At 47.5% G+C, this 12,268-nt stretch overlaps 1 protein-coding gene across 1 annotated transcript in view; it reads right to left on the bottom strand.

Moving 5' to 3' along the window:
* LOC138265751 (coagulation factor X-like) overlaps positions 1–8,498 on the bottom strand; it is a 264,842-nt gene extending 256,344 nt beyond the window's left edge. The window contains exon 1 of the mRNA XM_069213758.1: positions 8,393–8,498. The gene's annotated coding sequence lies outside the window, so the exon portion shown is untranslated. The remainder of the gene's footprint in view (positions 1–8,392) is intronic.
* Positions 8,499–12,268: the final 3,770 nt, after the last annotated feature.

Raw genomic sequence — 12,268 nt, forward strand, 5'->3', positions numbered from 1 at the left:
CAAAATACAGTGAAAATTTTGTTTTTTCCAAAAAAATTGGAAAAAAGGGCTGCCGAAGAAGGCTTGTGTTTTTTCCCCTGAAAATGCCATCAACAAAAGGTTTCTGGTTATGAAATCACCATCTTCCCACCTTTCAGGAACGGGCAGACTTGAATCAGAAAACCACTTTTTTCAACATAAATTTTGCATTTTACTGGGACATACCCCATTTTTACTATTTTTGGTGCTTTCAGCCTCCTTCCAGTTAGTGACAGGAATGGGTGTGAAACCAATGCTGGATCCCGGAAAGCTAAACATTTCTGAAAACTAGACAAAATTCTGAATTCAGAAAGGGGTCATTTGTGTAGATCCTACAAGGTTTTCCTACAGAAAATAACAGCTGAAATAAAAAAATATTGAAATTGAGCTGAAAACAACAGCCATTTTTCTTTATGTTTTACTCTGTAACTTTTTCCTGCGATGTCAGATTTCTGAAAGCAATATATCGTTTTGTCTGCTGGACTCTTCTGGTTGCGGGGATATAAAGGGCTTGTAGGTTCATCAAGAACCCTAGGTACCCAGAGCCAATAAATGAGCTGCACCCTGCAGTTGGTTTTCATTCTATACTGGGTATACAGCAATTCATTTTCTGAAATATGAAGAGTGAAAAAGAGGTATCAAGAAAACCTTTGCATTTCCAAAATGGGATCAAGATAAGGTTTTGAGGAGCAGTGGTTATTTGCACATCGCTGAATTCCGAGGTGCCCATACTAGCATGTGAATTGCAGGGCATTTCTCAAATAGACGTCTTTTTTACACACTCTCTTATATTTGGAAGGAAAAAATGTAGAGAAAGATAAGGGGCAATGACACTTGTTTTGCTATTCTGTGTTCCCCCAAGTCTCCCGATAAAAATGATACCTCACTTGTGTGGGTAGGCCTAGTGCCCGCGACAGGAAATGCCCCAAAACACAACATGGACACATCCTATTTTTTTTATACAAAACACAGCTGTTTTTTCCAAAGTGCCTACCTGTAGATTTTGGCCTCTAGCTCTACCGGTCCATAGGGAAACCTACCAAACCTGTGCATTGATGAAAACTAGAGACCTAGGGGAATCCAAGGAGGGGTGACTTGCGGGGCTCGGACCAGGTTCTGTTACCCAGAATCCTTTGCAAACCTCAAAAAGTGGCTAAAAAAAACAAGTTTTCCTCACATTTCGGTGACAGAAAGTTCTGGAATCTGAGAGGAGCCACAAATTTCCTTCCACCCGGCGTTCCCCCAAGTCTCCCGATAAAAATGATACCTCACTTGTGTGGGTAGGCCTAGCGCCCGCGACAGGAAACGCCCCAAAGCGCAACGTGGACACATCCAAATTTTTTGAAGAAAACAGAGGTGTTTTTTGAGAAGTGCCTACCTGTAGATTTTGGCCTCTAGCTCAGCCGGCACCTAGGGAAACCTACCAAACCTGTGCATTTCTGAAAACTAGAGACCTAGGGGAATCCAAGGAGGGGTGACTCGCGGGGCTCGGACCAGATTCTGTTACCCAGAATCCTTTGCAAACCTCAAAAAGTGGCTAAAAAAACAAGTTTTCCTCACATTTCGGTGACAGAAAGTTCTGGAATCTGAGAGGAGCCACAAATTTCCTTCCACCCGGCGTTCCCCCAAGTCTCCCGATACAAATGATACCTCACTTGTGTGGGTAGGCCTAGCGCCCGCGACAGGAAACGCCCCAAAGCGCAACGTGGACACATCCAAATTTTTGGAAGAAAACAGAGGTGTTTTTTGAGAAGTGCCTACCTGTAGATTTTGGCCTCTAGCTCAGCCGGCACCTAGGGAAACCTACCAAACCTGTGCATTTCTGAAAACTAGAGACCTAGGGGAATCCAATAAGGGGTGACTCGCGGGGCTCGGACCAGGTTCTGTTACCCAGAATCCTTTGCAAACCTCAAAAAGTGGCTAAAAAAACAAGTTTTCCTCACATTTCGGTGACAGAAAGTTCTGGAATCTGAGAGGAGCCACAAATTTCATTCCACCCGGCGTTCCCCCAAGTCTCCCGATAAAAATGATACCTCACTTGTGTGGGTAGGCCTAGCGCCCGCGACAGGAAACGCCCCAAAGCGCAACGTGGACACATCCAAATTTTTGGAAGAAAACAGAGGTGTTTTTTGAGAAGTGCCTACCTGTAAATTTTGGCCTCTAGCTCAGCCGGCACCTAGGGAAACCTACCAAACCTGTGCATTTCTGAAAACTAGAGACCTAGGGGAATCCAAGGAGGGGTGACTCGCGGGGCTCGGACCAGGTTCTGTTACCCAGAATCCTTTGCAAACCTCAAAAAGTGGCTAAAAAAACAAGTTTTCCTCACATTTCGGTGACAGAAAGTTCTGGAATCTGAGAGGAGCCACAAATTTCCTTCCACCCGGCGTTCCCCCAAGTCTCCCGATAAAAATGATACCTCACTTGTGTGGGTAGGCCTAGCGCCCGCGACAGGAAACGCCCCAAAGCGCAATGTGGACACATCCACATTTTTGGAAGAAAACAGAGGTGTTTTTTGAGAAGTGCCTACCTGTAGATTTTGGCCTCTAGCTCAGCCGGCACCTAGGGAAACCTACCAAACCTGTGCATTTCTGAAAACTAGAGACCTAGGGGAATCCAAGGAGGGGTGACTCGCGGGGCTCGGACCAGGTTCTGTTACCCAGAATCCTTTGCAAACCTCAAAAAGTGGCTAAAAAAACAAGTTTTCCTCACATTTCGGTGACAGAAAGTTCTGGAATCTGAGAGGAGCCACAAATTTCCTTCCACCCGGCGTTCCCCTAAGTCTCCCGATAAAAATGATACCTCACTTGTGTGGGTAGGCCTAGCGCCCGCGACAGGAAATGCCCCAAAACAGAACGTGGACACATCACATTTTTTCATAGAAAACAGTGCCTACCTGTGGATTTTGGCCTCTAGCTCAGCCGGCACCTGGGGAAACCTAGCAAACCAGCACATTTTTGAAAACTAGAAACCCAGGGGAATCCAAGATGAGGTGACTTGTGGGGCTCGGACCAGGTTCTGTTACCCAGAATCCTTTGCAAACCTCAAAATGTGGCTAAAATACCACGTTTTCCTCACATTTCGGTGACAGAAAGTTCTGGAATCTGAGAGGAGCCACAAATTTCCTTCCACCCAGCGTTCCCCCAAGTCTCCCGATAAATATGATACCTCACTTGTGTGGTTAGGCCTGGTGCCTGCGACAGGAATAGATCACACAACGGTCAATGTTGGTCCTTACGTGAGGCAGCTGTTGACCCTGGGGTGATCCATTCCTGACACAGGCACTAGGTGTAGGCACTCAAGTGGGGTAGTGTTTTTATCTGGACAGGTGAGGAGTCACTGGGTGGTAGGAATGTTGTGGATCCCACCATATTCCTGTAGTTTGTGTGACAGAAATGCGAGAAAAATAGAGTTTTTTTTCAACATTTCAGCTTTGCAGGGTATTCTGGGTAAGAAAACTTTGGGGAATCCACACAAGTCACACCTCTGTGGACTCCCCCGAATGTCTAGTTTCCAGAAATGTTTGGGTTTAGTGTGTTTCTCTATATGGCCGCCGAATCCAGGACCAAAAACACAGGTGCCTGCCTTACAAAACCAGTTTGTTTTGCCATAGACAATTTTGATGTCTCCACAATATGATTTGGGTGGTGGAATTTGGGGCTGAACTAAATTGGTGAGCTCCCAAGAGAGCACTCTCTCTCTGCTTGCCGCCGCATTCACCTGCACTCTGGGTTGGCCTAACCCACTATTACCCAGTTGCACGAACAGCTTGCGAAGGGACAGCAGGACTGTCCTCATCACCTCCCTCATAATGTACTGGAAGAGGAGTTTTCGAATGGGACTCCTCTGACTGAAAAATCACTCCCAGAGTCTGCGCCATTGTCCTATCCCTCAGATGCTGTCTCAGTATCTGATGTCTCAGTCTCTGATCCTATGTCAGAGCAGTCCTCTATAACCCGAGTGCAGGCAGCAGTCATCCATCAAGATGCCATCTCTGCTATTGGCTAAACTGTTGCTCTAAAACACTAGCCTACGTAGACAGTCACAAAATCGATGGTGTGTGTGAGATACGTGCAACAGTAGAGGCCACCTTACCTGCGCTTCTTCCCTCAATCAGCACGTACTTTCAAGACACTCAAAAAACACCTTGTCACATACCATTCGTCACAGTCTTTAGCACCTCCTGCGCCCAGTCCAACAATCATTATTGGTGCTCCCACTCCCTCCTCCTCGGATTCCCTCATTACCACCCAGCAAAAGTGCCCTTCATCTCTCCATAGACTTTACTAATGTACTCAGCTATTTACATAAAATACAGATGTGCTCTTTGCAGTAGGCATATAAACCTTCTGCGCTTCTTTATGGCACTAAAACTGCCACTAGACAAGTCGGACCCTTTTCCCCCCAGGGAAACCACACACATATTGACAAAAGTGATGTATATATGACAGCCAACCACCTGAAACTCAACTCAAGCAAAACCGAAATAATCCTCTTTAGCCCACACAAAAACACCTGGGACCCCCCATGGTGGCCCACCACGCTAGGCCCTGCACCCACCCCCGCCAACTACGCACGCAACCTCAGCATCATCCTAGACTCCTCCCTCTCTATGACCCAACAAATCAACGCTCTTACCTCCTCATGCTTCAACAAACTCCGTATACTGAAAAACATTCAAATGGATCCCCACAGAGACCAGAAAAACTGTCACTCACGCACTCATCAGCAGCAGGTTTGACTACGGAAACGCCCTCTACGCCGGCACCTCTCTAAAACTCAAGTGCAAACTACACGCATCCAGAACTCAGCAGCACGACTCATCCTCGACCTCCGCCGACACAAACACATCTCTCCACACCTCAAATCCCACCACTGGCTCCCCATTGACAAAAGGATCACCTTCAAGATCCTCATCCTCGCACACAAATCACTCCACAACACAGGCCCTGCCTACCTCAACGAGAGTCACCTTCCACACCCCCACACGAAACGTCCGCTCAGCTGACCTCTCTCTCGCCTCTGTCCCCCGCATCAAACACACCACCACCGGGGGCAGATCCTTCTCCTACATTGCACCCAAAACCTGGAACGCACTCACAACCCACATTCGCAAGACCCAAAACCTACTTCTTTTCAGGAAGGGCCTCAAAACCTGGCTTTTTGAACAGTGAACCTCCTAGCCCCTTTCCCTCCCCCCGTCCCCCCCTGCAGCGCCTTGAGACCCTCACAGGTGAGTAGCGCGCTTTATAAATCTCTTTGATACAGATCTACCTATATATATATATATATATATATATATATATATATATATCTACATAGATATATCTATAGATATATCCATGTACCTAGATATATCTACCTACATAGATATATATATATATAGATATATACATATATATATTTTTTTTGAGTTGCTGTATGGTTTCCTTGGGGGCCAAAATGGCCCCCAGGGAAACCCTACAACATCTAAAAAAAAAAAAGCCCCCACAGGGGGTCACCCTGCCCACGGGCGACCCCCTGTCATTTCTTTTTTTTTTATTAATTTTTTTTTGTTGTGAAAAAAAAATCCCCTGGGGGGGGCGCGATCGCAACCACCCCCCCCCCCCCCCCAGGGGGCACCTACCTTTTTTTTTTATAAAAAAAATTATGCCGGGGGGGGGGGGCCGCCCGTTTTCCGGGGGGCCGCCCCCCAAAAGTGAAATCCCTGGTGTCTAGTGGGGTTTCCTGGCCCCCGATCGCAGCTGTGCTGCGATCGGGGGCCAGGAAACCGTTTCAGAAGGCCTCGTAAGAAAGGGGAGACTCTCCCCTTTCTTACGAGGCCTTCTGAAACTGTTTCTGGCCCCCTATCGCAGCTGTGCTGCGATCGGGGGCCAGAAACAGTTTCAGAAGGCCTCGTAAGAAAGGGGAGAGTCTCCCCTTTCTTACGAGGCCTTTTCAAAATGTTTCCTGGCCCCCTCGATCGCAGCTGTGCTGCGATCGGGGGAGCCAGGAAACCTGAAAGTGTTTCCTGGCCCCCGATCGCAGCACAGCTGCGACCGGGGGCCAGGAAACACTTTCAGGAAGGCCTCGTAAGAAAGGGGAGACACTCCCCTTTCTTACGAGGCCTTCCCGAACGTGTAAAAGGCCGTTTTCCCCATGAAAGCAGGAAGCGGCCGCAAGGCTGCTTCCTGCTTTCATGGGGAAAACACCTTTGCAACGTCAGCGCGCCTCGCGGCGCGCTGACGTCACAAAGGGGCGGGGGGAGACACGGTAGCTTCCGTGTCTCCCGGGGGTAGTAAAAAAATTTAAAAAAAATCCTCGGGTGCGACGCACCCGAGGATTTATTAATGCCCTTCCTGGTGTCGGCCACTGGTCGTGACCCGCACCAGGGAGGGTGTGTGGGCGTCGGCCAGTGGCCGACGCCCGCACTCAAGCGGTTAACGTACAAGTAGTGTTGGTCAACAAAGGATTGTTTACAAATGATTTATTGTGCTTAAAGATAACTCCACAGAATCGTTAACCTTCGTGATTAGCACATACATGCCATTAGACCCGATTCAGTCGGAAGATTCACGATTATGAAGCAAAAAGTGACTTTATTTTGGCTTTCTCCCGCCTTACATTGCCTCTGCTTCAGTAGGAGCCAATGGGAAAAATACATTCACCCAATAGTTTTTTTGTAAATCTTACTCTTATCTCTTCTAAAATGTTGACATATATGCTAGAATACTGTGAAAACTCTGGTAATGCATACAAACGAAGTTGATGTAACAGGGCAAGAACTGCTCAAACAGCCCACTGCATGCAAAGCCATAAGAAATTAAGGGGCATATTTATACTCCGTTTGCGCCGAATTAGCGTCGTTTTTTTCGACGCAAATTCGGCGCAAAACCAACGCCATATTTATACTTTGGCGTTAGACGCGTCTAGCGCCAAAGTATGGGCAAATAGCGTCATTTTTTGGCGTGAACGCCTTCCTTGCGTTAATGAGATGCAAGGAAGGCGTTCCCGTCTAAAAAAATGACGGCGACGCAAATGCGTCGTATTTATACTCCCGGGCAAAAATCACGCCCGGGAGTGGTCGGGTCAAAAAACCCCGCATTTGCGCCACTTTTTAACGCCTGGGTCAGGGTAGGCGTTAAGGGGCCTGTGGGCTCAAAATGAGCCCACAGGTGCCCTCCCCTGCCCCCAGGGACCCCCCCTGCCACCCTTGCCCACCCCAGGAGGACACCCAAGGATGGAGGGACCCATCCCAGGGACATTCAGGTAAGTTTTTTTTTTTTTTGGGTGGCATAGGGGGGCCTTATTTGTGCCCCCCTACATGCCACTATGCCCAATGACCATGCCCAGGGGACATAAGTCCCCTGGGAATGGCCATTGGGCAAGGGGGCATGACTCCTGTCTTTACTAAGACAGGAGTCATGTAAATGGCATCTGGGCGTCGTTAAAAATGGCGCAAATCGGGTGGAGGTGATTTTTTAGCGTCAACCTGACTTGCACCATTTTTAAGACGCCCTAACGCCATTTTCCCCAACGCCGGCGCTGCCTGGTGTACGTGGTTTTTTTCCACGCACACCAGGCAGCGCCGGTCTGCTAGCGCCGGCTAACGCCATTCAATAAATACGGCGCCCGCATGGTGCTTCAGAATGGCGTTAGCCGGCGCTAAACTTTTTGACGCTAAACTGCGTTAGCGCAGTTTAGCGTCAAAATGTATAAATACGGGCCTAAATCATGCAAAGTAGCGCAAGCAGGCTTTGCTTGGAGTAATGGCGCCTAAAGAAAACAGGTGTAAACAATGGGCAAAAGGACTTTGGCCCGTATTTATACTTTTTTTAGCGCCGCATTTGCGCCGCTTTTTGACGCAAAACGGCGCAAACCTACAAAATACAATGGTATTTTGCAAGTTTGCGCTGTTTTTGCGTCAAAAAACGACGCAAATGCGGCGCAAAAAAAGTATAAATACGGGCCTTTGTGTGATATTTCCATGTGTACCACGTGCAATTTTTTGGGAAATTGCGTATATTATTCGATTTTAACCATGGACTGTCATCTGTGTGAGAAGAATTATACTGAAATGAAATGTGTGCCTGGAGTACAAAGCTCACACCGCTCGCTCTACTCTGCTTTTGTGCTCGGGCGGAATTTTAATTTGTGTTTGGCATCATGCGAGCACAGCATTATTTGCGTTTGTTTAGTCTATTAAATTATTGTCATGCTTTTTACTGTAAATATGAGCATAGTATATTTTGGCGTTCGTGCAAGGATGCAGATTTTTGTGCTGCGTTCTGCTGATAAAATGTTCCCTTTGCTATTCATTCAAAACTTGTACCCAAGAATGGCTTTGTGTCCCCCTAAAGAAGTCACTCGCCCTCGCGATTAGATAGGGTTCTCTTACCTGTTTTGATCATAAAATCCAATTTATTGGGCTGTAACCAAGGGAGGAATTTGGAATCTTGGGTTCTGCGGTCTGGAGATCTTTTGGAGAGAGCTGTTTGGTAAGAGTGGCTCAGGGTTTTGGGCTAATGAGTAATTCATGTTAAATATTTACAAAGACCACATGGGATATGTGGGAAGTGAGCGAACCTTTAGTCTGCAAACAGAGCTCACGGCAAAAACAGTATAAAATGTTTCGTACCAGAATGATGTAATAGGGACATCATTAGACTAGTGCTGGAATTGAGAAAATGTATGTCGGGAACCCCTACATTGGTAGTAAAGGTGTGGCAGAGGAAAGGGGGGTGGGTTAACGAGGGGCGGAGCTTGAAAAGCAGAGTCTGACAGTCAATCTTGTACATTTAGTTAAAAATCTGTTGCTAAAAATTGCGACAAGGACACGCATAACAGTAAATCTGTTCTAGTTTAATGAACTGTCCACCCAGAGGCCGCATTTTAAAATAACTTGCAGGGTTAAGACTATGAACGTCAGTTAGCCAAAATGCCAGGGTTAGTGGAAGTGACATCGGACGCCATTTGACCTTTACTTTTACTCACAAACATGCTTAAACACACACACACTTTTATATATACACACACTCCTTCACATAAACAGACTCTAACCAGCAAGCACTCACACAGCATACAGTTAATAGTATTCTCACTTCCTCAGTTGCCCGTGAGGGGCATATTCCAGCTAATTGTACTCCATTATTTGTTGCACTAATAGTGAATAATATATTATTCACTATTAGTGTAATAAAACACTGACAGAAAAGAAGTTAAATGGAGCTCCAATGGATATCTGCAAGGACGAGCTACCCCTGTGATCCTGGTTCTCATTTTGCCACCTCTGGGGCCAGGGGTCGCAAAGGGAGTGCCAGGGGTCACAAGGGGTAAGGCACGTGTTACAGCTGCAACCCCTGGCGACTCCTAAATGATGTCCATGGTGTCCATGGGTAAAACACCTGCTGCAGAGATCTTTGTGTACCAATCAATTTTGAGGGGATTATTACATGGACAACATACATTTCTACCCCTTATAACCATCATTGCCTTATGTAATATTTCCTGTACATGTTCAGACTTGTATGATTTATTGTGCCTCTGTGTGTGTAATGTAAAGTGCTCTGACACCTCACACTGGAATGAGCAGTGCTGTAAAAGAATTATATTAAAAAATAGTAGGCACCATTTAAATCAATATTTGTGTAATTATGCAGACAGATAAATCATTTGACATAAAGGTCTATGTTTAGCCAGAAATCCTGAGAACCAGGCTTCTGCTTTGTGGAGACATCATTCTGAGTCCAAGTGGCGAAGGAGCAAGGCACGCTGAGGACCAGGTCATTGTTGTGGCCCGGAATCCCATGCCACCGTCTACTGCTGACTTGATGTGCCACATCACACGTGCAAACCAGGCCAATAACTGCTGGATCTCAGCAGTGCCAAACCTCAGACCATCCTGGTCAATGTAGCCCCTGTAGCCCTCCCAGCACAGCAAAACCAGCTGGCCCCGGACTAACTTTCCAGTGTGCCTTAATGGGAGAGGAGTCTGCAAAAGCACCCAAGCAGTACAATCCCCTCTGCGCCTGACCTGATGATCTAGCACCACCTTCAAAAATATCCAAGAAGGTAAAATACCTTGGAATTACCCTGGACTCCAAACTGCGAATGAATCCACAAGTGAATAAGGTAGACAAATCAAGCTTTCTCACAATGAAGACACTGCAACACATCTTCAGCACTCCGGCCTCCCACACCACAAGGTTCAAGTTACCTTCTCTCTTGTCCTATCAAAACTGAACTACGCTACTGGTCTGTACCATGGCTCAACTATGTCCACTATAAGAAGATTACAAAGAATTCAGAATGCAGACACTAGACTCCTCCTACATGTAAAGCCACAAGCACATATCTCCTCTGCTTTGAGGGCACTGCACTAGTTACTAGTTGCCAGAAGTTGATTTGTGCCATACACAAAGCAATGCATGGCAGAGGACCACTCTTTATCAGGAAGAAAATCAATAAATAAGTACATAGAGGGGTCTACACTCAAGAATGGCTCCCCTCCTCATAATTCCTAAATACAAGAAACAAAATGGGTGGAACATCATTCCATGTTCAAATAGGAAAACTATGGAACTCCCTACCCACAAACACAAGATCCTCACACAACCATTTCCACTTCAGATTAGTCAAGAGCTGGCTATTCTGCATATAATGACTATCCTCACAATTCAAATATGACAAACTACACTTCACACAGTATGGGAAACAACCTCTGTAATAGAAGTACACATCATTGTACTTTGAACTATGCCTCCTGTTATAAGCAGATACATTAACATATGGGGAAAACTATGGTGGTCATTACAACCCTAGCGGACGGTGTTAAAGCGGCGGTAAGACCGCCAACAGGCCGGCGGTAAAAAATGTGCCATTACGACCATGGCAAAAACCGCCAGCAAAGACAGCGACTTTAACACTCCAACCGCCACGGCGGTACAAACAAACAGCGCGGCGGTCACTGCCAACAGACAGGCGGGAGACAATGTACCGCTCACACTATTACAACCCACCAATCCGCCACCTTTTCCGGAGGCGGATTCACCGCGGATAAAAACACAGCGGAAACAGGAATTCCAAAGGGAAAACGCTCACCTCTACACACCCCACGAGGACACCATGGACCCGGAACTCCAAATTCTACCTGCAATAGTCTTCCTGCTCCTCTACCAGGAGCACGAACGTTGGCAGCGAAGACCACGGTGAGTACTGCACCTACAACACAGGGGAGTGGGAGGGAAAAAACAGGACACACACACGCAACACCCACACCCTCACCCACTACAACACACACACTAATGCATATTAATACATCACAGTTACACCCCCCAACCTCCCCGGAAGAATGCAAAGACAATAGAAAATGAGTGTAACCATTGTAATATATTAAAATCAAGTAGTCAAAAATATATATACACCATTTACAAAATATATACCAAGCATAGTAGTCCAGGTAGTGCTCCAATTAAGTCCGTGGGACACTGGGCCCACACGGTATGGGCGAGGCCCACACAAGAATCCCGACCATGACGGAGAGAACACTGCAGGGGCATCAGAGAGCAACTAAACAGGCACCTCAGGGGGAGGGAAAGGGGGGGCACCTCAGCCGGTTGAGTGCACAACGCCAAATCCACGAGGGGGCCACATGCCCACTGTTCAATCCTGGGGAGTGCAAAGCCACAGTCTCTCAAGTCTCTACAGTGGGTGGGTTGCCCACTGTTCCATCCTGGGTAGTGCAAAGCCACAGTCTTTCAAGTCTCTACAGTGGGTGGCTTGCCCACTGTTCCATCCTGGGGAGTGCAAAGCCACAGTCTCTCAAGTCTCTACAGTGGTTGGGTTGCCCACTGTTCCATCCTGGGGAGTCCAAAGCCACAGTCTCTCAAGTGGATAACAGTCTCCACTGGGTCTGGAGGGGGCATGGTGCCCAGAGTGCTTCATCCTGCTAAGGACAGAGGTAGTGGATGGAGCTCTCCACTGGTTCTGGAGGGGGCTTGGTGCCCAGAGTGCTTCATCCTGCTAAGGAGAGAGGTAGTGGATGGATCTCTCCACTGGTTCTGGAGGGGGCATGGTGCCCAGAGTGCTTCATTCTGCCCGTAACGGACTCAGTAGCGTCAGTGCCCTTGGCGCCCATGGGCCAGTGGTGCTTGAGGCGGCGGTGCCCTGTTCAGCGGTGCTTGAGACGGCGGTGCCCTGTTCAGCGGTGCTTGAGGCGGCGGTGCCCTGTTCAGCGGTGCTTGAGGCGGCGGTGCTCTGGTCAGCGGTGCTTGAG

This window comes from Pleurodeles waltl, chromosome 11 (genome assembly GCF_031143425.1).
Source record: "Pleurodeles waltl isolate 20211129_DDA chromosome 11, aPleWal1.hap1.20221129, whole genome shotgun sequence".
Classification (NCBI taxonomy): Eukaryota; Metazoa; Chordata; class Amphibia; order Caudata; family Salamandridae; genus Pleurodeles; species Pleurodeles waltl.